The sequence below is a fragment of the Panulirus ornatus genome, chromosome 19 (genome assembly GCF_036320965.1).
Source record: "Panulirus ornatus isolate Po-2019 chromosome 19, ASM3632096v1, whole genome shotgun sequence".
NCBI classification, from domain to species: Eukaryota; Metazoa; Arthropoda; class Malacostraca; order Decapoda; family Palinuridae; genus Panulirus; species Panulirus ornatus.
The window spans coordinates 5840926-5868284 of record NC_092242.1 but is presented as its reverse complement, the minus strand read 5'-3'; positions in this window follow the sequence as shown (position 1 = coordinate 5868284).

The following is a 27359-nucleotide window of genomic DNA, read 5'->3' as shown; positions in this document are numbered from 1 at the left end:
TAACACCGCCATCCGAAGCATGACAACGAGAGAACTCTCCGAATCCATGAGCGAAGCTGTATCGGTGAACCAGCTTCAGTCTGGTGGGGTTCAAAAGCATCCACATGAATCACGTTAGATGTAATACTTTCTAATCTATCTTGTCCATGGCGCTCATCGACATTCCTGTGCCTTGTTGGAAGTTCGGCTGTTTCATTAAAACTTGTTCCAGACTTTTGTCTTAACAGCTCTGGGAAATGAGGAGGTGCTAAGGGCAATCAAGGAACGACCAGGAGGGGCGGTGGCGGGCTGGCCAGGACGTTACGAGAGAGAGAGAGAGAGAGAGAGAGAGAGAGAGAGAGAGAGAGAGAGAGAGAGAGAGAGACGCAAACCTGCGAGGAATGTCGTAGAGAGAGGTATATACAAGGAAGAAAATGGGAAACTGTAGGTGAGGGAATGGAAAACGAAGCACCGTCGGCGACAACACAACGCTTCACAAGGATGATTCATTCGGCTCTGGTTCGTTTTGCACAGATGGTTCGATCTTCAGATGTCTGACGCTACACTTCGCTCTGCAAGGGTGTCGTTTCGCACGTTCTCAGTCTTCGAACAGTCAAGAGTCCGGATACCGGCCGGATACGAAAGGAAAACAAATGTATATGTATATATATATATATATATATATATATATATATATATATATATATATATATATATATATATATATATATATTCCTATGAGTCCACGGGGAAAATGAAACACGAAAAGTCCCCAAGTGCGCTTTCGTGTAATAATCACATCATCAGGGGAGACACAAGAGAGAAACATAACAGTCAGTTGATATACATCGAAGAGACGCAGCTAGGACGCCATTTGGTAAACATGTGATTGTCCAATCACAGGGAGCCACATGCAGGATGGTAGAAGGTTATGTAAGCATGGTGGCTCTCGTAACACAAAAACTTGATGGAAATGGGGGAATGGGGGAGACTGTGGTAGAGACATTAAGGATATGGGAAATCGAGTGTATGAAAGAGCGATGCGAGGAAAAGAATGTCAGTATTTGGAAGACGAGTCTTTAAAGAAAAAAAAAATATAAATGGGATGAAGTTAGAGCAAGTACAGAGATTGAGAGAGAGAGAGAGAGAGAGAGAGAGAGAGAGAGAGAGAGAGAGAGAGAGAGAGAGAGAGAGATTGAGAGAGAGAGAGAGAGAGAGAGAGAGAGAGAGAGAGAGAGAGAGAGAGAGAGAGAGAGAGAGAGAGAGAGAGAGAGAGAGAATTTCATTTAAAAGGAAACAATGGCACTCCACGCTCAGCGATGTAATCTCGCCCATCTGGCATTCCATATAACTGGCGAACGCAAATGAAAACACACGCGCTCTTGTGTTGCACAACAGAGCAGCAGCAGCCAGACCTCACCTCCCACTTCAAAAAAAAGGAAAAAGAAAATCTTTCGAACGCTGAACCCGCGAAGCTTCGAAGCATGAGCGTGTTCGAGCCCGAGTGCTTCGAAACACCTTTTCCGATCTCCTCTGTTATTGTCCCTACTTTGAAATTAACATTCTCCTATTCAACTTTAATTAAAATCCTTCCACACTCAAGCTAAAGTCCCAGATCAACAATGTACCATCTGTATCCATAATTGATATTTTTTTTTCTGGGGAACTTACGCCTCGCGTGTAGATTTATGGCTTAATTCCAATAACACGGATGTCAAATAACGCAGCAAGGGAGTTTCGCAGAGCTCATTAGCCCCAGCTAATGCACAGTCAAAAAAAAAAAAAAAGAAAAAAAGCAACACCCAGGGCTGGTCTAGTGGTCTCATTCCAGGGTTAAATAGGCCTAGAAATTATTGTCTCATTATCTTTATCGCCGTTACAGCTGCCTCTTTATTGGCATTATCTTTTTATTTTCTTTATCCACTATTCCGCTGGCACTGTCAGGATGACAAATGAAATGATTAGAATAAGGTAATGCACTGTTATTGTTGTTGTTGTTGTTGTTGTTGTGTTTTTGTTGGTATTCTGAAAGAGCGGAATGAGACGGACGGACGTCCACAGCATTTTGAGAGATGGGAGGGACGAGACGATGCGAGACGAGAGGTAGACCCGATGCGAGAAGGGAAGATTTGCGATGGGGATGAAGGGAGACTGGAGGGAAAATGGCAGGGACAAGACGCGGAAAGTAAGAGGAAATGGTCACGATTTTTCCCCACATACTCAATAACCCCGTCAGATTTTCGGCCAAAAATAGTATTTATCATCCTTCGTGTTCGTTAACTTCTTTGGCCTCCCCCATGTCAAACTCCGTTTCGGGGCACCGCTTGCTCTTGATCTATCTTTGTCCCATATCATAATTCTTTCTCCAAATCTCAACCTCTGATATATATATATATATATATATTTCTTGTATCTCCCCTGATGATGTGATTATAACACTAAAGTGCACTTGGGAACTTTTCGTGTTTCATTTTCTCCGTGGACTCATATATATATATATATATATATATATATATATATATATATATATATATATATATATATATATATATATATATATATATATATACTTATGTATATATATATATATATATATATATATATATATATATATATATATATATATTATATATATATATATATATATATATATATATATATATATATATATATATATATATATATATATATATTGGTGGTTAAAACCTCTATCATCGGTATCATCGGCAGAGCTCAGGTGTCTGAACCCTGTTTGGAAATTGGAAAAGAGCGAGCCTGGAGCAGCGGGAAAGCTCGCCTCTGAGAGGATTTCCCCACGGCTGTTGAGATCAAATTCTGAGAGATTGCCCAGCAGGTACAGAGATGGAGCCATAAAAGGAGGAAGGAAGATGAGGAATAGGAGGAGGAAGGAGGAGGAGTGAAGGTTTGCACGGCAATGCGACTGGAAGGATGGGACTACATTAAAGACAACGGTAGATAGCGACAAATGCGGGATGATGATACAGAGAGCAAATGCGTAGAGATGGCAGAGACAAACAAAAAAATGCGTAGCGAGTGCGTTTAAGATGACATAGACAGCTAGTGTGTAGCGAACGCCGGAAGGAGTCTGGCCTGATGAAGGACGGCAGAAGCTGGTGGAGCAAGACTCTTCCTTCTCTTGTCCAGTCGACAGTGTTGTTCTTTAAGATGCTTTCTTGCTTACTACTTGATCCACAACGTTCTTCATGAATACACCCGATATCTCCCTATTCTTCAAGGATACACCCAGTATCTCCCTGTTCTTCAAGGATGCACCCAATATCTCCCTGTTCTTCAAGGATACACCCAACATCTCCCTGTTCATGGATACACCCAGTATCCTCCTGTTCTTCAATGGGTACTTCCAGTATCCTCCTGTTCTTCACAAGATACACTCAATATCCTCCTGTTCTTCAAGGATACACCCGATATCTCCCTGTTCTTCATGGATACACCCAGTACCCTCCTGTTCTTCAATGGATACACCCAGTACCCTCCTGTTCTTCACTGGATACAATCAATATCCTCCTGTTCTTCAAGGATACACCCAATATCTCCCTGTTCTTCATGGATACACCTAGTACCCTCCTGTTCTTCAATGGATACACCCAGTATCCTCCTGTTCTGCAAGGATGATCTGTACCATTAGTTCTAACACGTCGACGGGAGAGATCAACTGGAAGGAGATAGACGATGAGTCAGCTGGCGTCACGGGAGAGAGTCTACAGCCGACAGGGGAGGAAGGAGGAGCAGAAGGGGAAGACCTGGTTCGTTACCTCAGTCTGCGCAGTGAATGAGGTAACGCCTGGTGACGGCAGGGGTTCAGCGGGGGAGAGAGTGTGGTGGCGGTCACACGCCTCTGTGTAACATCTGGGGAGGAACGAGCATGGTGGAGACGGCCGGACATAAACGAAGAAAATGGTGTGCAGTTGGTGGAGTTCCGGTTAGCAAGAGGACGTCGGGTGAGCGAAAAAAAAAGAAAATATACGGGAAAAAAAGGTACAAAAAATGAGATAGATAGATAGAGAGAGAGAGAGAGAGAGAGAGAGAGAGAGAGAGAGAGAGAGAGAGAGAGAGAGAGAGAGAGAGAGAGACCATTCTTAAACCTTAAGCCTTTCTTAAACCACGGCCCTCGGGCAGAGAGTGACCCCCCCCCCCCAAGCTAAACTGCCGTTAAAGAGGGAGGGGTAGGGGGAGAGGGAGGGGGGGGGGGAAATCAGCGAAGAACCTGTAAACCACAAGAGGCGACCTGATGGCCTGCTCCAGCGGGTCGTGGAGAAGACTCACTACCGTGGAGGGGGGGGTGGTGGGAGATTGTCCGAAGGTGTTGAAGCCGATGTTCTCCCTCGACGGGAGAGAGAGAGAGAGAGAGAGAGAGAGAGAGAGAGAGAGAGAGAGAGAGAGAGAGAGAGAGAGAGAACAACAACTGCGCATCGTAAAGACTCAAGACGGGTGTCTCATGTTGGCAAATCTGTTTGGAAAGTAACGGATGATGGTAACGGGGTAAAAGGAGGAGGAACGGCTAGGGCTTACTTACCATTGACGGGTAACAGGCGGGGTTGTAACAACAACAATGGGACTCAATTGGGGGTGGTTGTGGGAAGGGTGGGGTTGTTACCACCTTGTTGAGCACTTGCGATGGCCACGTCACAGCCCATTCCTTGTTACGTATACATCTAACTGTCTTAGACTTAGAATTGTGATCAACATCTCTTAATACTGATCTAAAACACGGATCTAAAATCATCATTCACGTCTGTGTTGTGTTCTTTGCCATGATCACGTTCATCAAATCATCTAGACAAACTTTAGAAAAAATAAGAAATCAAATGTGCAGAACTACATGTTTCTGCAGAATCTGATATGTTTCCCCTATATTTCAAAATCATTATCAATAGTCTTCGGTCTTGTGGTGCACATGCATTCATTCATATTCATTCAATATCATCACTTCTTTCACTCATTTCTATTCCCCCCAACTCCCTCCTTCCTCGAATAGAACTCCCAGTTGGTACAATTCTTTCTTTCTTTCTTTCTTTTTCAAAATTTCCTGTTCCCTCTTTTTTTCTCCATCTGTCAGAGTGTCACATTTGATTTTTCACCTGTCACTTACTTCATTACAATGCCTGCGCCTCCTCCACCACCTGCAGCGTGGAGGAACAGAGAGAAATGGCTGGGAAAAAGAAGATAAAATCGAGAACTCCTAGTGTGTGTGTGTGTGTGGTTCTCTGATCTAGAAGTGTAATATGTAAGAAGTAGACTTTATAGGGAGTCCTCGAAGAACACAGTGAGGACCTTTATATAATATATATATATATATATATATATATATATATATATATATATATATATATATAATATATATATATATATATATATATATATATATTATTCATCTACTTTTTTTTTGCATTTTTGGTTGTGGCGAACAACTGTCTCTCATTCATGGCAAAGAACAGGATGATATCAGCGCTCAGAGACCAATGTATCTCGTCACTAATTGATATGGAAATGGAATCATTCATTAGGGAAGGATAAATCTCCGTGGAGAGAATGAAGGCTTCCTTCAACAGGATTTAATTACGTAATCTCTCTCTCTCTCTCTCTCTCTCTCTCTCTCTCTCGTCAAAAAAAAACCAAAAAAACAAAATAAACTTTCCCTATTCATGGGCTGGGTATTTTGCATACATAACCACCTTAACTTTTTGGTTAAATCACTTCCTGACTTTGATGAACATATATTGTCCAAAACAATTTCACATGTTCGAAAACTCCCATGCTTTTTTTTCTTTTTTTTGCCCGGAAACATTTCAACTGTATGTGATCCAAATGTACAGCACATAGCTACCCTTCTGTTATCTATCTATCTATATATATATATATATATATATATATATATATATATATATATATATATATATATATATGTGTGTGTGTGTGTGTGTGTGTTGGTGGGTTTCTTGCGCTACCTCGCTAACGCGGGATGCAGCGACAAAGTATGATAAATAGAAATAGAATATATATATATATATATATATATATATATATATATATATAAAAACACACATACACACACGTGCTTAGGTTGGGGTGTGTGCATAGTCGTGTGTTTCGTGTGTGTGTGTGCCCACATTAGAGATAAGACATGGAACATACATATACAAGGTTAAGAGACGGGGCAAAACGTCTGTATAACTCTCTCCTCGTAAAACACACACACACACACACACACACACACACACACACACACACACACACACACACAGGGGGGAAGACAAAGAAAGGACAACAAGGAGGCGGAGCACACGTTAAAAAAAAAAGAAAACCAGACAAGAAGACTTTTAAAGTTGCGGGTAGATAACTGTGGTGCGTTCCCTCCGTGTCCGTGTGTGTGTGTGTGTGATTGATGGTGGAGGCTGAACACCTCTCTCTCTCTCTCTCTCTCTCTCTCTCTCTCTCTCTCTCTCTCTCTCTCTCTCTCTCTCTCTCTCTCTCAATTAGTCATTCACCCTCTCGTTCACTCACTGAAATCTCCCTCTCTCTCTCTCTCTCTCTCTCTCTCTCTCTCTCTCTCTCTCTCTCTCTCTCTCTCTCTCTCTCTCTCTCAATTAGTCATTCACCCTCTCGTTCACTCACTGAAATCTCCCTCTCCCTCTCTCTCTCTCTCTCTCTCTCTCTCTCTCTCTCTCTCTCTCTCCCAACCTCTCTCCGGCGGCGCGCCGCCCCCGACACGGTCGCATCTTGTATTCCCATGAAGACACTGACCTCACACTCACACAGTAAACGTAGGATGCAGGTCGGGAAAACTGGCAATACCTCTCCAGTTTTATAACATATGAAGTAATAAATAAAAAAAAAAGATCTCATAAGACTGCCACGTAAAGTTAAAAGAGGTCGTAGTAGGGAAAAACGATCGAAACGGACGATCATTAAGATAATTAACATAATAATGTAATCTTAATATAATTAATAAAGTAATCTTAAATTAATCAATAATATAATCTTAAATTAATCAATTATATAATCTTAAGATAACTAATAATGTAATCTTAATATAATCAAAAATATAATCTTAATATAATCATCAATGTAATCATAATGTAATAAGAGACATCATATAAAACAATATCAACAACGGACAATAACGAAACGAATAAGAACACCAGCCACCAAAATATCGTGAGACTGAACCAACTGTTGTGTATACAACAATCAGGCATCACGAATGGGGGGTTAGAAGCCCCAAGCATATTGATCACTATCTTCGTAGCCTCTTACCTGAAAAGAGGCATTAAGGAGAAGCCTTCTCCCCTCCCCTACCACAAAATCTATAGTTCCATAGTTACCTTCCCCTCCAGAATCGGCCTTCTATCAAGAAGGCTTCTTCGCTCAGTGCCTTTGGCCCCGGGAATCAAAGGATCCACACAAAGGCCTCGTCGTAGACTCATTGTGTAGAGACGTAAGGATATCCTTTGACGCCGCTCCCCGCCAAAGACTCGACTGCGGAATTGAATCAATAGGATATCTGTAAAGTGACTGCGCTCGTTCCCCTTATACTTTGAGGGCACACAGTCATAAACTAAGGGGGGGAAAAAAAGAAAAAAAGAAAAAGGAAACCATTGCACTCGGAAGTTACCTGTGATCACTAATGCAATCCAAAACGCTTTGAGACGTGGCGGAATCCTAAAGTTAAATGTTGATAATCATTTGGTCATGCACCAAGACCAATCAAGACGCGTTTGTGGTCAATGGCTATAGACGACATTACTTTGTCCTTAACGCAAGCTAATTTCAGGCTACAGAAACCCGCCAGATGAAACGACAGTGAAAGAGCCACAGTGAGAAGGAAGCTGGTAGACCGCAGTAACAGCCTCGCTGTTGATGGTGACGGAACTCAAATAGTTGATCGCCAACTTCAGAGTTAGTTCGAGGAGGGGAGGAATACTTCGGTCCGCAAGCCGTGATGTGAGAGTTTAATGTCACTCCGTGTGTGCCAGGCTATGTGTGTGCCAGGCTATACGTGTGCCAGGCTATGTGTGTGCCAGGCTATAAGGCAGTCTAGCTATGGCTTAGCCAGACTCATTCTCGAGGTCTGAGGGCTGACGGGTTGAGATAGACGACATGTAAATGACGGTCATAAATGCTTACAAATAGGGTTTCCAACGTTTGGGGCCGCCATGGTGTAGTGGTTAGCGTTTACTTGATCCTCACGCATATATAAACGGGCCGCCAGGGTTCAAACCCGCACAGGTTCGAACTCTGGTCGCGGGAGCCGGTCCACAGTTCACCCAGCTGTTCATCCTCCCCAAGGGGTTTGTTGATAGAATGGGAACCTGGTATAGGCGGGGGTGTGTTCATGTTTACCGTCGCTTCATCCATAAAACCATTATTAGCGTTAGTTTCAGTAATAACGAAAACGGGTAACGCCGTTAAAAAAACACCAACATTTCCAACACAGTTTTTCCTCCTATTTAGAAACAAGCTCTATTTGTATTATGCAAATTATTGTAATAACTCCCAACCTGGTCCAAGCCTTTAAAAAAACAGGTAATTTTGTATTTTGTGATGTGATACATCCAACTTCTAAGTACACAAATATGCTCATGATCAATAAGAACTGAATCAATCCTTGAAATATAGGTAAGAAATATATCATATGCCTTCCGACAGTACAAGGAAATAGTAAAGATACGACAGATCTCGAATCAAGGGTTACATGTCCAAACACTTGCATCTGGCTATGACTTGGGCTGAGTGTCCGTTGTTGCTGTCTTTGCGTCGACCTCCTGACGAAGCCTTAGCTATTACCTAAACCCACAGACGGATAGGTTGATATTTGTTTGGATTGTCAAAGCAGTGGAATAGACCCCGGATCAACTGAAGTTAGCCGTTGTTAACTTGTGTGTGTGTGTGTGTGTGTGTGTGTGTGTGTGTGTGTGTGTTACGTGGAGAGAGAGAGAGAGTGAATTACATTCGCGCAAGCCCCGTCTCTTAACCTATGTATGTACTATGTCCTTACGCTTATGTTTGTATGGACAAAGATACACGAGTTATTATTATATCATGGTTATAACATTCTCTCTCTACTGCCGCAGCAACAGCAGGAGAACCTCACGTAAGTACCATTGCGGCACCACCCAATGAACCAACGAGAGCGCGTATGTGATTTTCTAGACGTTTTACAGAAGTGTGAACCTTGAACTAATGTTTGGCGTATGTTAAGGTCTTGTGTGACGATGATTCGCGAAGCAAGATTTGCTTTCAAGTTGGGAAATCTTGGAATGAGTTCATGAACACTATCAGGTCGTCACGAACGACGAAGATAGTGCCTGAAGTGAGCACAAACGTATTTAGAATTACCACAGATCCTCCCGCTTGATGAGAGAGAGAGTTCTGTCAGAACCCTAAACAAAGATAAACACACATCTCCTCCTCCTCCTCTTCCCTCTCCCTCCTCCTCCCTCCCCGTCCTCCTCCTCCTCCTCCTCGCAAGGTACGAGGCGAGACACAAGTTGTGTAGCAGTAAAGGATCCTGTGTGTGTGTGTGCACAAAAAAGCTGTGTCTGACCAGCATACAGAGGAGGAGGTGTTGGTATTGGGCAGCTGCATGTGTGTGTGTGTGTGTGTGTGTGTGTGTGTGTGTGTCGTACTCTGCAATATTGCACAGGGTAATTCAACGCCAAGTTTTATCTACCTTTTCCTTCCCCGACGCTGAGCATCACGGCACGTGAGTGCAGCGCGTCAGACGTATGGAGGGTGAAGGGAGGGAGGGGAGGGTAGAGGAGGGAAGGGGAGGGAAGAGGAGATATGGAAGGCAACCTCAACGTGGAGCGACAGGTGTTAAGAGATGGAGCCTGTTCCTCTCTCTCTCTCTCTCTCTCTCTCTCTCTCTCTCTCTCTCTCTCTCTCTCTCTCTCTCTCTCTCTCTCTCTCCACACACACCCACGAAAGGGACAATACCAGCTAAACAGCACAGTTAAACAGGCACTAATACTATAGTATCATCAACTTTATGTACATACGGGATGACCAATAAGCCGAGCACATCTTACGTACACACCCCACAACAACCACCTTGTCCACGAGGGAGATCCACAACACGTACAGAAGCAGGCGACTAAACAGTGGTTGTTCAGTTCGCCATCAGTCCCGCCTGAGTCTCCTGGTGGCGGACTGCCGAAATACGAGCCCCTCAGCGTAGCATATCCTCCTCCTGCTGCTCCTCCTCCTCCTTTTTTCAGCCTCTCGGCTATGGCTAGCGGGGGACCAACACAGTGGACCTTCCCTGATCCATTAGTGTGTGATATATGGCCGACAGTACCCGGGCTGACGAACCCTTTCAGCCCTGTGTGCAAGGTTGAATGCTGGAGGCAACGCATTCCGTGTTCTTTCGCCTTACCTTCATCACATATTTCTCGTATTTCTATGCGAAACGCTAATGGAAAGACACACCGCTTCAGGTGCAAGTGTTTTTTTGTTTTTGCTTTTTATCTTCCGCTGGAACTCTCGCGTCCAGGGTAAAGAAATCTCTCTCTCTCTCTCTCTCTCTCTCTCTCTCTCTCTCTCTCTCTCTCTCTCTCTCTCTCTCCTATTCTTGGTCATATACTCTGGAGCATTTTCATTTTCCTACGGGTAAAACCAATATTTTAGCGAATACATCCCCTCCCACGCCCTCCCCCCCCCAAGAGTTGAAAACAAATATTTTTTTATTTCGACAGTAAATTGCCAGGCGAATGCAGGCGCAGAATATTTGCCCTGATAGGCAGAGTTTTTAACGTTGTGTAATCCTGCACGGAAGACCGTATGAAAAAAAAAAAAAAAAGAAAGTTAGTATGCGCTGTTGTGTATATATATATATACACACACACACTGACATGCTTATCTATACACAAGCTCATACACGCACTTCCACACATACATACGTATGTATAAACACACGCAAAAACAGACACAAATACACGATAACATGCAAACCCATAATACAATACTGTCTCTCTCTCTCTCTCTCTCTCTCTATATATATATATATATATATATATATATATATATATATCATTAACCTCGCATAGGCAATATTCACGTAAGTCTACAAGAATCCCAAGGAATAGGAAAGACGAATGGCTTAATTCTGCACAGAGGACTCCTTGGTTTGTGCACACAGCCAACTCTGAACTAGTCTATACTAAGACACGTAGAAACGAAAGGAAATCAGACGTGAGGTGGTTTGGGAATGTCTGGGGAGTAAAGTCAGGGGTTAGTGAGAGGACAAGAGCAAGGGAAGGAGTAGCAATACTCCTGAAACAGGAGTTGTGGGAGTATGTGATAGAATGTAAGAAAGTAAATTCTCGATTAATATGCTATCAAAACCATCTCGCATTAACAATAGGACTGGGTCAAGTATCAGGTCATAACAAGCGGGAGACTGGGCAACAAGATATCTTAAAACATCATAAAGAAAATCATCGTTAAACATCGTAAAGTAAGAAAATCATCGTAAAGTAAGAAAATCTTCGTTGAACGTCATAAAGTAAGAAAATCATCGTTTAACATCGTAAAGTAAGTCAGAAAAATCATCGTTTCCAGCGACGTGTTTATCCTGTCATTGCTGCAGGGTCGCGTCATGTGTCAGCGTCCATCACTGGTTAACTCTACGTCACGTCGGGGTATTATCACGTTCTCACTAAGCTTTATGTCTTCATCTTCGGCTCTCCATCCTCGTTGGCCTTATACAGATGTTCACCTCCTTTCGCTCTGGTCTGTAAGACCTTTCCCCGCCGTCTGAGATAGTCCTCTTACACTCGCAACATTTCCACCGGTCTTGCTCCCAATATCTTAACGAGTCCTTTTCACCCCTTTGCCAACAGAGAGAGAGAGAGAGAGAGAGAGAGAGAGAGAGAGAGAGAGAGAGAGAGAGAGAGAGAGAGAGAAAAGTTCCCTCACAATGACTAACCTGACGAAGAAATGCTGACAGACACCGCCTCATATCTCCTCACATTCTCTTTAACCTCCAGATTATCAACCTGGGAGAGCGCGGTGGGTGGGAGGGAGCTGTTCGCCACCCTCCCACTCCGTTCGGATTCCCGGGAACATCGCAGCGCGGAATCTCCAGCTGCATTAGCCTGCCAGACGCAATCCAGTTAGGGAAATCCTCCTCCGTTATACGTCTCGCGGGAGTCTCCACCCACCGCATAGCAACAACGGAGGTCCTCCCGTACAAGTCCCTCAGGTCACACACACACACACACACACAGCAGCTTGAAGACCCTCTCTCATAAGCACCACAGGCGCAGACCAACAACGAACCGCTCTTGTCTTAATCTCCAGGGATGTCCCCCAGTTCATAAGTCCCCCCTGTCCCCCAGTTCATAAGTCCCCTCTCAGGCGAGCGGGAGCGTAGAAGTCGCTCTTGCGTAAGTCTCCTCCTCTAGGCACACAAGCAAGGGGTAGTCCCTCTTGCGTAAGTCCCCTCCTCCAGGCACACAAGCAAGGGGTAGTCCCTCTTGCGTAAGTCCCCTCCTCCAGGCACACAAGCAAAGAGTAGTCCCGCTTGCGTAAGTCCCCTCATCCAGGCGCACGGGGAAAAGGCAAGTCCCCTCTTGCGTAAAGCCCTTAGGCGAAGAGCAACACGGAAGCCCATGCCCTCTCTCGTGGGATGACGCCCTGCATGAATCTTCCGGACGCATCACAGCGTGAGGGGCCTCCTACCTAAATACCTCGGGTGCGTTACAGAACGCGAGGCCATCTTCCACGCCTTCTACAGCTCGGGTAAGCTCTTCTTCCTCTGGTCTCTGCATCTCCACGGATCTACGAAGTGAGGAAATTCAAATCCTTATGCTGCTTGAAATAATCCCTGTCCCCGACTGATTTCATTGATCGTATTACCAGACTATTAGTAATCATTTGGGATACGTGAAGTTGACAGTAGAGTTTAATATACTGATATACAGTCATACACAGAATGGCAGACACAAGCACAGAATGCATTAAAATGTGGGTCCTTTCCCACATCTATCCCTTTCTTAACTCCTCTTCATCCTCATCTTCCTTTCCTTTATCAACTCTTTTAATTCCCTGTTCCTCTCCTCCTTTACTTGTGCTTTCATTTTTCTTACTTTACATATCTTTTTCTCTTCAGTTCCCTCTCACTCTTATAGGTCCTTCCTCATCAACCCTGTGATTTTACCTCTGTCTTCCTGTCTTTGTGATGCGCTTAGACAAGCTATGGTCCTACCTAGGATGGTCCTATTTACAATGGTCCTAATTCGGATGGTCCTACCTAGGATGGAATTCCTGCACAGAAACAGACACGCATTTATCAACATCTCACTTCAATCGATTAGGATCTCTATGTCGTTCTACGGAGACGAATTCTTTCCCCTCAACCACTTAAACCTCGCATGTCTTCCAGTGTCTATTTGCCTGAATCCTCCTTAAACCATCGTTTTATTCTTCTCCCTTTCCATAGAGTCCTCTGGGCCATCTGTGCATACGTCCTCCTCTCTTCGCGTTTCCTTGCCTTGTCTTTGGGGACCCGGGTCGGCAAGACTCCCCTTCCTTAGCCTGACGCAGGGAGGGTAAGCACTTACCGTAATTTGGTTTAACAGATTGATCGGGGTCGCTGTCTGTCGCATTATCTTCCCCAGATTAGAGGAGATTAGGCCATTATCGTCCGAGTCAATGGGCGACTAACTGACCCCACCCTTCCCCCACCAGGCCTTCAGTTAAGCGACTCTCCGAAACGAGGTTCAATCGAGCGAAGACAATGAGACGCACTCACCCCTCACACTCAGGAGTTAGTGCCCATTTTGCGGTCAGCTGGCTGGACAAAGTCCTGAACAAACACGGAAATAGAGTGACGTTACACTCTCGCTTGTGGGAGGGCGTGTTATCCGAGCGTGTTTCGCGAGAGTGTGTTTTGAAAGTGCATTCTCCGAGAGCCACATTCAACCATGTCCTCTGGGGGAGGGGGATGTCATTTGTGTCAGTCCTGCATGTGTAGTTTGATCGTATCCCCTGTGTGTGTGTAACGACTTTGTTAACCCGTCGTACAATCAGAGACGTATTTTCAATGACGTATCTTATCAGTAACGTATTATGAGTGATGCAATTTTGCCAGTTAAGTGCTTCAAAGCATTCAAAATAAAACAATTACAGAATGATGAAAAACTTTATGAATCATGTACGAATGAAAGATGAAAAGAAGTGTCTTAGAATTAGTAAAGCCTATAGATGACAATGGAAATCTTCCGTAGTGAAGAAGAGAAATGGAAGACAAACACGACAGACACTGCTAACTCAGCCAGTGACGCGGGTGTGATATACTGCAGCGACCGGCGTCTCGCTGATGGGTTCATAAATATTTCTCAGTCATGAATACTAGAACAGTTATAACAACAACAGCAGCAGCAACAACGACAGCAACAATAGCACCAAAAAAAAAAAACTGCTGCGCTGCCACATCAGTCCAGCGTTGTTCAAAAAAACACCCATGTCCACGGAGTACGATGAGACGACGTATTGGGGGTACGACAACTGTGGCCTTTGACCTGACCCATCGTCGCGCTGAAGGGCTCGCACGCACCCTTGTGGCTCAAAAAGGTCAAAAGGGAACGTTGCGTATGAGTAGACGCCACAGGAATCCTCATCAGACAACCGTGCGTTTGACTTCGTTGTGAAAAGTGACCTTGAGGAGCGAGCACCAGGTCTTCTGGTGGTAGGATAAACAAAGACTTCGCGAAGGTTCAGTAGTAACCTGGAATTTCTTATTTCAGTTTCTCTCTGGTGTCTGTGGGGGGCAATGAGGAACTAATGAAGGTACATTTATGCAGGTCTCCTAACACAAGATCATAAATTATGCGAGTATAGATAAAGAAATAACAACCGAAAGAAAATGAACTCTGTTTACTGAACACTAATTGTGGTATTTGGACGTGTGAACATGTCAGAGAAATGATAATCAATTATGAACATCACGCTCAGATGTTCTTACTTCCTCAGGCCTCGCTATGTGATGATTTCGTATGATCACTTTGATCCTTTCGAGATGGTTCACATATGAGAGGAGCTATCCATTATATCTATCTTGTTATATTCAGCTATTTTGTCCTATTCTGGCTGGTTTCTATCCAGCTACAACAAACACCAAGTGTCAAAATATGTCACAGAAACCACAATGCATGCACTTCTTTTGGCAAAGTTGAAATATAACGTAATTGTGAGAGATACGAGACTGCTCAAATGCATGGCACCATACATTTCTGCATATCCATACCATGTATGCATAACTGTCTTTGGTACGTGTTTATTTGGCCATGAAATAAACAAACAAACATGCATTCAGATGATTACGAATTTTCTATTCCCTACTTTCACAGTCTCCGGTGTAATTCGATTCCAGAATTAGTTTTACACTATGAATCTAATTAAGGCACTGAGATTACTCCATCATGGCTCATTAGGTTAATATTCACACGAGTGAAGCATACAACTCGATTATCATAAAGGACTCTGCATTCCAATGCGACGCTGTTCAAAGGACCGTGAAACGACAGATGTTCATATTCAGTTTTGACAGCAAGTGTCGTCTCTCATAAGCTGTGCATGTTGATTTCAACCCTGTTAACCGTGCTGACGACACAGACAGCGCTCGGTAGCCCCAGTGGATTCGAGAGCCAACCAAGATGTTCATGTCCAGTTTCAGAAGCAACTCCGTCTCTCATCCACCGTGCTTATTGTATACCACAGCAAGTCTGATGTGTGTATGTACACAAAGCTCGTGTTCGTTAACAAGTCAGCCACAGGTTAAACATGGTTAGTCTCTCATTTTAGCTGTTCTAACTCTACCTCACTTCGTAAAAATTGCAAGGCATGCTTAGTCAACTTCCTGTGTGTGTGTGTGTGTGTGTGTGTGTGTGTGTGTGTGTGTGTGTGTGTGTGTGTGTGTGCGTAAAAATATTTCAGATACACCATATTTCTCTTTCTTTTGGGCAATGCTACCGAACCAGACTTATCGCTGTGTTACACACACAGATGCACACACCCACGCATGCACGAAAAACGTGCACACACACACGCACACCCACCCATACACACACACACACACACACACACAAACAGTGACCCACATAAACAAGGAAAATGCACTTGTTCCGCCTATTTCTCCTTTTTTTCATTCAGTGACCAGAACAAAACTACATCCAGTTCTGAATAAATAGCGTTGGAGTGTAACTTTACAGGCAGGTTTTCAGGGTAGGTTTCCGGGTAAATGGAACGAAGAGTAATGTACTGAAACCAGTCCTATTTTTCCCTATATAGACATAACATGAAGCAATGTGGAAAATATCAGTCCCTTAATTTCACTGGAAATCCCATTCTTCGAACTAAATATCTGGCAAAATCATACGTACGTACATCAACTTTACCAAACAAGTTCATGTGATTAACGTATACGTACGTACATCAACTTTACCAAACAAGTTCATGTGATTAACGTATACGTAAGTACATCAACATTACCAAACAAGTTCATGTGATTAACTTAATACTTACGTACATCAACTTTACCAAACAAGTTCATGTGATTAAAGATGATAATAATGATACGTACTGACCGTCTGTAATGGGACTGCCTCAGTGAGAACAAAATGCGAAACATCTTCGTATCGAAGAGGTTCTGTGTGAGCGGCAGATGGGATCAAGACCATATTAAACCCATTACAACTTGAGCATTCTATCTGAGAGAGAAGGGGGGGGGTCTCTGTTCTGTAACCCCCATTGGTCTCTTATAGAACCCAGTAGAGAAGGCCATCTATAGCTTCTTATATCCTGATGTGGTTATGTACCTATGAACCACTTAGTCTTTTGAAAAAAATCTTAGTTATTCAAACCACCCTCGAATGATTCACTTAACTTGGACACCTTAGAAACCCAGAACGTTCAAGTCATATGCGATGATTCGAAAGGGACAAATGTGAAGTAGAGGATTCAGCAGGGAGCACCAATGGTGTGGTTGTGGATTTCATCTATCACAAAATATTGGAAGACGAGATCTTAGATCAGGCCCTTCGTCAAGGTCTGAAAAATCGGAGCTGTAGAGTAAGACTCGGTCACAATCTGTCTTCCTCTCCCCAATCTTCCCCATTTATCTATGGGCTCTGAGGAAGATAGGTTCACGACTCGCCTCTATTTGTTAACGTCTCCATATCTTTTTTTTTCTATCTTTCTACTCTCTCTCTCTCTCTCTCTCTCTCTCTCTCTCTCTCTCTCTCTCTCTTTTTGGAGGATATGAACAACAGATTTATCACGAAATTCGTCTCTTTGAAAGGTTCAGGGACGGTAATCGCGAAAGATGTAGTGAAATAACATTTTTCTTTTTGTTTAAGAAATAGAAGATTTCACAGTTCGATTCTTCTGTTATAACACAGCGGTTTTGAGACTCGATCAATCCCCTGACTTTCATCTATCGAGACTTTCGTGTCACATATCTATCGAGACCCTTATGTCACATATGTCTATCGAGGCTCTCGTGTCACATATCTATCAAGACCCTCATGTCAAATATCTATCGAGGTCCTCATGTCACATATCTATCGCAAGGTGTGTGTGTGTGTGTGTGTGTGTGTGTGTGTGTGTGTGCGCGCGTGTTATTGTTAGTGCATCATACACACATCAGGGGCGCTGCGCTGAGGTGAGGTGAGGCGAGGTGAGGGGGTGGGTCTATTGGCTGCCACGGCAGAATGTTGACTTTCAATCTTTCTCACGTGGACGTAAACTTGCCTAAGATGGGGAGGGGGGATGAGCTGGCCACATTCAAACTGCAAGAGAGAGAGAGAGAGAGAGAGAGAGAGAGAGAGAGAGAGAGAGAGAGAGAGAGAGAGAGAGAGAGATGAAAAGACCACTTCGGGTCGCAGTTTCCTGTAATCTGGGCAACAACCGCTTGCCTGATCCAGACAATCTTCAGAGACTAGGAAAGTCTTTTTCTCTCCTTCCTCTAAAAATGCTGACGATTCTGGAGGATTTCGTTTGAACACACACACACACACACACACACACACACACACACAGCTGGCTTTTGGAAGAAGCTTGGTTAGGTTAGATACACAAGACCTAATACTCTCGAATTGCTGATGCTTTTAAGATAACTGAAACTGCAAGGAAATACAGAAGGGATATCGGCTTTTGGCGTTCGTACTGCAACTTCGTGTTATATTTCCTCATTTGAGATATGTTCTGGCGAGGAATCAACCCACAGGCTAAACTTAACAAGTTGTTCTGTACTTCGTAAATGGAAAAACAAAAAAACCTTAAACTGACGAGAGTTAAAGTATGCATGCATGGACAAATACTCAAGTGTAGTGTTTCTTCAAGCGACAGAGATTTAAATGCAGATGAAATTCTTCTTTATCTGAAGACATTAAAGTCCATAGAGAAGCGTACATTGAAGTCAGTCATTTGAACGACTTTGAAATGTGATATACCAAACCTGTCCTTGTCTACATAGAGACACACTGTTTAGTCTTACGGCTTTTTTTATAATAAATTCCACTAGAAATTGTTGGCATATCCTTGACGTCACAGACATATACGCCATATATCATATTTCAAAATGTATCACTTAATATTCAGGTGATGTACACCAGCATCAGTCTTTGGTCTGACACCCAACACTCCTCCCGTTACGTATCCTTAGTTTTCTTTTGCCTCACAGAAAATTTTGATCATTTCCTAAGACGGATCCTCAAGACGCAGAGTCGTCAACGTGCGTATTCATAAGTCTCTTTTTTCTTTCCTATCTAATGCGTCCGTCATAGTGACTCGTTTAAAGAAGTGTCTCAAGAGAAGCGTCCGAATCAACGCAATTTTCTCACTACATCAGAAGTTCAGAGTGGACGAATCTCATTTTCCTCAAGGGTTTCCCCTAACCCACTGGAGACCAGATATGCCGACAGTCCTTCTTGTCTGAAGTTATCGCTTCACCTTAACTATGCACCTGACACTCGCACCAACCAACAACTTAACTATGACCTAAGCTACATCTGTCCACGGAAGATTTTCAACCCAACACCACTACGAGACAACTTCCTATGCTTCAGTTCTGCTGTAAACTTTACCACTGCTCTTCTTTGAGCTAGCTTCAAAGGCTTTCAGTTCCGCAATGGCTCCGCACTACCAATGCTCACAGCTGAGCACAATTCACTCTTGGAGTCACACAACTTATAATTCAGTCTGTTATGATTTCAGATGAAATACGAGGCTTGCCTCCAGCAACTTTTGTACTTACTACAGAAAGCTTTGGCCTCTGCGCTGAATGCTAGCACACAAGATGCCTCAAAAGTCGGAGTCAGGAAGAGATTTGGTGCTAGATTTATTCATAAAAGGAAGAAAAGTGATGGCCAAAGATTATGGATAGAGTAGGTCAAGAGAAGTGGAGTGAAACATTTGAATATTTCTTTTTTACAAAACTTTTGAGTACAATATTATATAAGAACAAATAATTCATGGTATGTATCATGCTTGGTGAACGATATTATACTGGGTGTGTAAGGATTGGAAAGGTAATTCCAGAGTTTTAGAAGCGGAAGTATTCACGCAAACCTTTTCGATATTCTTTAGAATATTTATAAAACTGTAGAATAAAAAGCTTCCTATTCCTGCAAGCCTTTCCCGAAACTTTATCAACATTTATTGCCTTACTAGGCCTATCTATATCCCTGCTTCATCTTAGTGTATATATATATATATATATGATTCCACGGGGATAATGAAACACGATAAGTTCCCAAGTGCACTTTTGTGTGATATTCACATCATCAGGGGAGACACAAGAGAGAAATATAAGTTAGTTGATATACAAAATCATTCATTTATCTTCTCATTATTCATATAGCTTTATCAAAGTGATTCATCATCTATCTTTATCATAATTCTATATTCTCGACTTCCATCTTCTCCCATCACAGATCCCTGGAGCCTTCCTACCCTCGTCTGTATTTCCATGCATTTTCTGCCAATAAATGTGTTTCAGCCCCTAAGTCTATCATGGATCATGTTCAACATACCCGCACAGCGCCATTACTCAGCAGTCATCCTTAACCAGTGTGTTTCATAATTCACAGCGTGAATATATATCAAACACACACACACACACACACACACACACACACAGACACACACACACAACAGAACAGGACTGATAGGAGCTATCATGAAGAGGCTTTAATATTATAGCTAACAGAGTCGGTGATTTCCTTAAACTCACAAGCGTTCTTATAGAAGCCTTACTTTTCCAAAAAAAAGAAAATAGGTTCGACGTAACAATAAAAAAAAATGTAATTGTTTAAATTGAGATAAAAACACCCACATAGGTCCCTTCTCTTCAGGCCTTACTGGAGATAATTCTAATTCCCAGATCAAACTGTTCTTTGCCACTGGCAATTACGACCAGAAATCAATAAACCAACATGATATAAAGTCCATTGAAAATGCCCTTAACAATGCGTCGTTCATACGAAAGGGAAATTCCAAAATCTTCGTCGTTTTTGTCCCAGCGAAGGACGAAATACTAAAGCCAAAAGATATCCAGAATCGTTATCGAATGTCATTTGACACAGCCCCTGTGTGTGTGTGTGTGTGTGTGTGTGTGTGTGTGTGTGTGTGTGTGTGTGCAAGACGAGTGATGCCGTTGGAACGATGTCGTATTTGCCACAGAGACCCGGATACGAGCCTGTGTGGTGAGCTGAGTTGAGTGGGAGATCTTTCTTTATCTCTTCTTTTACCGCCCTTCGTTTGCATACCCGTCATTTATATATATATATATATATATATATATATATATATATATATATATATATATATATATATATATAAACAGCTTTGAATTTCGACTTAGCTTGTGTGTAAGATATTCACACGTTTATACACGACCTTCCTTACACACACACAGACTCTCTCTCTCTCTCTCCCTAATGGCAAAATCTCGTCGAAGGTGCTTGTAGGTAGGGCAGGCAGGGAGATACACTCACTCACTCTCTCTCTCTCTCTCTCTCTCTCTCTCTCTCTCTCTCTCTCTCTCTCTCTCTCTCTCTCTCTCCCTCAATATCTATAAATCTCACGTACACTGCACTATATCACATCGCAGGCTGAAGCACAGTGGAAGAGAGAGAGAGAGAGAGAGAGAGAGAGAGAGAGAGAGAGAGAGAGAGAGAGAGAGAGAGAGAGAGAGAGAGAGAAGAGAGAGAGAAAAAATATTAGGACAAAGCCTGCTGGTTTATGGCTATGGTTGTGTTGTTTGCCTGGTGTTGCTGCTGCTGGTGTGGCTGTAGGTCGAACAACAACACAACACCGTCATCCCTGAACACTGTGTAGACACAGACGCGGCAGGACGCTAATTGTACCGGTTCTGGGGAGGCGACTGGGGTAGGATGAGCGCAGAAGCTGGGGTGTGTGGGAGCGAGATATGAGCAGAAGCTGGGGTGCGTGAGAGAGAAATATGAGCAGAAGCTGGGGTATGTGTGAGAGATAGATGATCAGAAGCTGGGGTATGCGTGAGAGAAATATGAGCAGAAGCTGGGGTATGTGAGAGATAGATGAGCAGAAGCTGGGGTATGTGTGAGAAAGAGATGAGCAGAAGCTGGGGTGTATTTGGGGGGGGGGGTGTAATACAAGAACCACTACAAGTCAGGTTGTCAACGTGTTAATATGACCAACATCAAACAGATACTCGACGGACCTCAAAATGAAGAGACGAACCTCCCTCACTCACGTCTTGGTATAAGTGATGGGGAGGGTGGAGGTGGTCGTCTGCATCTGGCTCTCTTTATGCCTCAAGAGATGAAGTAAGAACCCTCTCAGATTCCTTTCCTCTGAGGCGTCCCAGTTCACTTTGTTTCACTCCAGCAGAGGTGTCACTCCTCTTATAACCTCTTTATGCCTCGAGAGATGAAGTAAGAACCCTCTCAGATTCCTTTCCTCTGAGGACGTACCAGTTCACTTTGTTTCACTCCAGCTGAGGTGTCACTCCTCTTATAACTATCACTCTTGGTCCCTATTATACTTACTAGTAGCTTTATAACGTACTGAGGCATAACGTATTAAGATATGCTTACACGAAGGCGTTCTTTCAAAGCTTAGCTGGCGTTCGTGTGGGATCAGATTCCTTCTGGAAGTTAATTCTGATGTAACTTTGCTGACTCTCAGACGCGCAGTAATGTCAGGGATAAACGTGAAATGGACGAACAAGGAAGGATAAGGTAAGGGAAGGGAGAGGAAGAACGGGAAAGGGAGAGCTACGAGAGCAGAAGGAAGTAGGAACAGGAGGGAAATAAAGCAAGAGGGGAAGACGAGAGCCAGAGGAAGGAGGAGATAAGAGATAAAGAAGATCTAATGTGGGAACTCAAGGAAATTGGAATCTGTAATGAGACGGCTTCAGCTATGCAGGGGAGAAGGGGAGAAAAATATGTAAAACAAGAATTAGGGTCTTGGAAGATGGAGGAAATGGCAACAGAGAGAGAGAGGGAGAGAGAAGAAGGGAGACGAGAGTTAGTAAGTGAAGGAGAGAAGAGGGAGACCTACAGATGCAAGGAATGGAAGGGGAATAGAGAGAGAGAGAGAGGTAATGTTAATGGTCGCAGGAGATAAGGCCAAGCCGAGGCATCAGCTAAGGGTACGAAGACTGAGGTACTGTCGCTAGGGCGAGAAAGACAGTCAATGTTGAAGGAGGATATGGAAGAAGCAGCCAGTGGAGGAGGAGAGAGAAGCCCCACCTGATGATGAGGGAGAGAGAAGCCCCACCTGATGATGAGGGAGAGAGAAGCCCCACCTGATGATGAGGGAGAGAGAAGCCCCACCTGATGATGAGGGAGAGAGAAGCACCAGCTGATAAAGGAGAGAGAAGCACCAGCTGATAAAGGAGAGAGAAGCACCAGCTGATAAAGGAGACAGAAGCACCAGCTGATAAAGGAGACAGAAGCACCAGCTGATAAAGGAGACAGAAGCACCAGCTGATAAAGGAGACAGAAGCACCAGCTGATAAAGGAGACAGAAGCACCAGCTGATAAAGGAGACAGAAGCACCAGCTGATAAAGGAGACAGAAGCAGTAAGTGATGGACAGGGAGCAAATGCCTGGTTCATGAAGGGGGGGAACAAATGCTGCAGGTGGGGGAGATGAAGCGATGCAACTCGTGGTGGAGAGGAAGACATGGGCTTAACACAGAGGCAGTATCTACGCTACGATGAGGGATTATGTTGACTGAATAACCATTTTTTTTTCCTCTTGTCTCTGTCATCTAGTTCCCCTCCTTACAGAGTTATACAACCGGCTTCGCTATGAAAAGGGGAACTTATCAGATATCCCGTGAAGAACCTAACCTATCCGCATACAGAACGTGGAAATCACTACGCCTTGTTGACTTGTGGTCCTGCCTGGTAGACGTGGCAGACTTCCTGGGCGATGTGGTGGCCCTCACAGAGTGCTGAAGAGACTATTGAAACAGAGAAGAAACCCACATATATATATATGACTTCCTCGCCCAGTCGACAGAAACATGGCTCAATCTGACAGCATCTCGAACCGTGCGTTTGAGATGACACAAGCACACGGTACCTGTTATCCTGCCGCAGTTTGTATTCCTAAAGCCTTCAACCTCGCTTGGTGAGGGGGCCCCAGCCACGAGCGCAGGCAATACCAACCGTACTATTCTGACCCGCGAGCCTTCTTTACACTCGCTGTAGTTCACTGGTGGATTTCTATCGACTTCCCACAACCCCCGTTATCTCCTGGGAGCTCAGGTGTCTATCTGATGGTCTTCATATGATAAAGAATATTGTGTCTACATCTCATGTGTTACGAAGTGTTGGCTCGTGTTCGGTGTAGTTCTCTTTACGTAATCAATCTATGAATCTAGTAGTTCTCTTTACGTAATGAGTCTTTATGGATCAATTCGACACAGGATACAACAATACCAGATGTTGTGGTGTAGGTCTAAAGTCAAAGTTCAAGTCTTTTGGAACGTAGCATATACAGAATCAGAACCATTTTTGACTATCATTCTTATCTCTTATCAATATCGTTTGGATATCGTGTGTGTGTGTGTGTGTGTGTGTGTGTGTGTGTGTGTGTGTGTGCTGCTAAGCAACAAACAGAGACGTTCGTTCGTTGCTGTCTGAGTCACACACACACGTAGGAGCAAAGTTTACGACGCTGTAAAAGCCCTTTTTACTTGTGTCCTTAGTTGGTCTCCAAGGGCCGGCTACGTCACACGTGTGTGTGTGTGTGTGTGTGTGTGTGTGTGTAGAAACAGAAAACGATAGAGGAAAACAAGAAACCCTGCGGCAAATTCTGACGACATTTTACCTGTACAAAACAAAACCTTTTCAAAATCTTGTGAAGTCTCTCATTCAGAATGGTCCCCCCATTTTCCCCCACCACAAGACGTAAACAATCACCACAAGACGTAAACAATCACCACAAGACGTAAACAATCACCACAAGACGTAAACAATCACCAAATCTAATAAATCGTGACAAAAAGATACAAAAGTCGTTCATAAATGCCTTAGGACGTCGCTCACGCTGAACAAGCGTAATGAAGGAAGGTTTACATCTTCGTCTCCTCCCAAACGTACGAAATGCTGTGGCTTCGAAGTGGAGATCTGCTCGAGGAACCTCTCCTGGGCACTTGGTCTTCGTACAGGATCTAGGTCTTCTAAGTGGTCTCTCTCTCTCTCTCTCTCTCTCTCTCTATATATATATATATATATATATATGTATGCTTGGTTGGTGCCATCGTCTAAGTTTCAAGATGTATTTGTAGTCTATATATATGTACTTCTGTGGGTCTGAAAGCCCAGAGTCGAGGGAGGAGAGACCCGAGGTCTGTGAGGGTCCGAGTGTGTGTGTGAGTGTGTGTGTGTGTGTCTGTGGTGATGCTCTCACATGTACGAGACCAAACATCATTTCTCTAGTGATTGTAAGATATAATCCAAGGTCATTTTACTCAAGCCTACTCTACGACATCTGCTTGTGAACGGACCCAAAACGGCTTCTTAATATGATCTGTTTAACTGAAGTAGGAAACAGTTTTTAGATTCCTACACAGCTGTGTTGGATGGCTGGCCAACATAGCGACCCTTTGCTACCTTCCATGGCTGGCCAACATAGCGACCCTTTGCTACCTTCCATGGCTGGCCAACATAGCGACCCTTTGCTACCTTCCATGGCTGGCCAACATAGCGACCCCTCTCATACATTAGATAACTGGTCAAAATATGGCTGGCTAACATAGCAACCCTCGCATACATTAGATAATAGGACAAAATATGGCTGGCCAACATAGCGACCCCTCTCATACATTAGACAACCGGCCAAAATATGGCTGGCCAACATAGCAACCCTCTCATACATCAGATAACTGGCCAAAATGTGGCTGGCCAACATAGCGACCCTCTCATACATTAGACAACTGGCCAAAATATGGCTGGCCAACATAGCGACCCCTCTCATACATTAGATAACAGGCCAAAATAATAACCTTTTATCATACCAAGTGTCTGGCTAACACAGTGACTCCTGCCATACGAGATGACAAGCCAACATACCGACATCTCCGTTACGTTAGAACAGGCTGGCCAACATAACGACTCCCTCTTATGCACACTGCAGGGCACCTGCATGACAATCAGCTTGAGGTCGGCATTGTATCATACGCAAGCATTATGAATATGCATGCCTGCATGCCATCAAATGTAATGCAACACAATTACACGATGTGTTGCGAGAGACGCACATACCCAGTGGGTGCTCTATCTGGTGGGACCAGCTATTATTCTTCAGTGGACCAAGGCTCACGGGTCCACCACGAGCCATATATCATTATGTAGTGGATGGAGTCACATGGTACGTATACACACATATATATATATACATATATCAACCATGTCTTTTGACGATTTTATCTGCTTGGTTCCTGCTGTTCATATCTTTCACTAGTTATGACTGCCGTTAAACTCGAAGTAGCTCTTTCATGAAGAGAAACACTTGGTTTTATCTTCTTTTCTTCCATGTTTTTTTTCGTCTATTCCTAACAAAATCTAGTTGTGTTTTTAACCTGTTTCTTCTCGCCGTTTCACACAGTTTTATCTTCCCTTTTATTCCATGTTTTTTTCGTCTATTCCTAACAAAATCTAGTTGTGTTTTTAACCTGTTTCTTCTCGCCGTTTCACACTTGGTTTTATCTTCCCTTTTCTTCCATGTTTTTTTCGTCTATTCCTAACAAAATCTAGTTGTGTTTTTAACCTGTTTCTTCTCGCCGTTTTATTTTTTTTTTTGTTTATTGTTTCATTCGCGTCTACCCTCACCGAAGCCCCTGTATTGTTGACGCTCATCTCTGATAAGCCTCTAAGGATGTTTTTCTTTAGTATTTGTGGTACAGTTTGAGACCTTTCGTACTGCGTCCATTGATTCTTAGGTCAGGGTTCATACAGGGTCAACCTTCACACTCAGGGTCAGGGGGTCATGCAAGATGACCCCCTGAGTCCTTCCTACGACTCAGGGTTTAGGCAATGTAAGATGATGACCCCCCCCCCCCTCCCCTCCTAAGACTTAGGATCAGGGTCATGCCAGATGACGACCCCATACGATTCAGGGGTCAGGGTCATGCAAGATGACGACCCCCTCCTCGTACTCAGGGTCAGGGTCATGCAAGATGACCCCCTACTCGTACTCAGGGTCAGGGTCATGCAAGATGATGACCCCTCCCCCCCCCTCTTGCAACTCGAGCCAAAAAGTTATAAAGGATGTGACCTCATGATTCAGGCTAAAGGTCATATGGGTCTAAACCCCCCACGACAGAGGGGGAAGGAGGAGGAGGTCATGCACGCAACAGTAAAAAGATAGAGAAACTTGAGCTCAGCAAAAAGAAAAAAAAAATATCGCCTTTTCTCTAGAAATGTTGTGGACTAAAGTCTCTCTCTCTCTCTCTCTCTCTCTCTCTCTCTCTCTCTCTGGAAATGAAATGCAAAAATCTGGTTTCTTTTTTTGGAGTTTCTTTTGTTCTGACTGACTCTGGATTTAACTGAGTTTGTGGCAACTCGAGCAGGTAGACGGGAGCATATGTACTGTGTAGTCTCTGTATGTATATATATATATATATATATATATATATATATATATATATATATGTGTGTGTGTGTGTGTGTGTGTGTGTGTGTGTGTGTAATGTGGACTAGTTGTTATAGATGAATGATTAACATTCTTCATTATAAGAACTAACACAAGTTCTTCAGTTTTGAAACACTGTTGACATGAAACATCATTCAATGCCCAGCACAAAAAATCTACGAGTTGAAATAAACGCCTTTATATCTC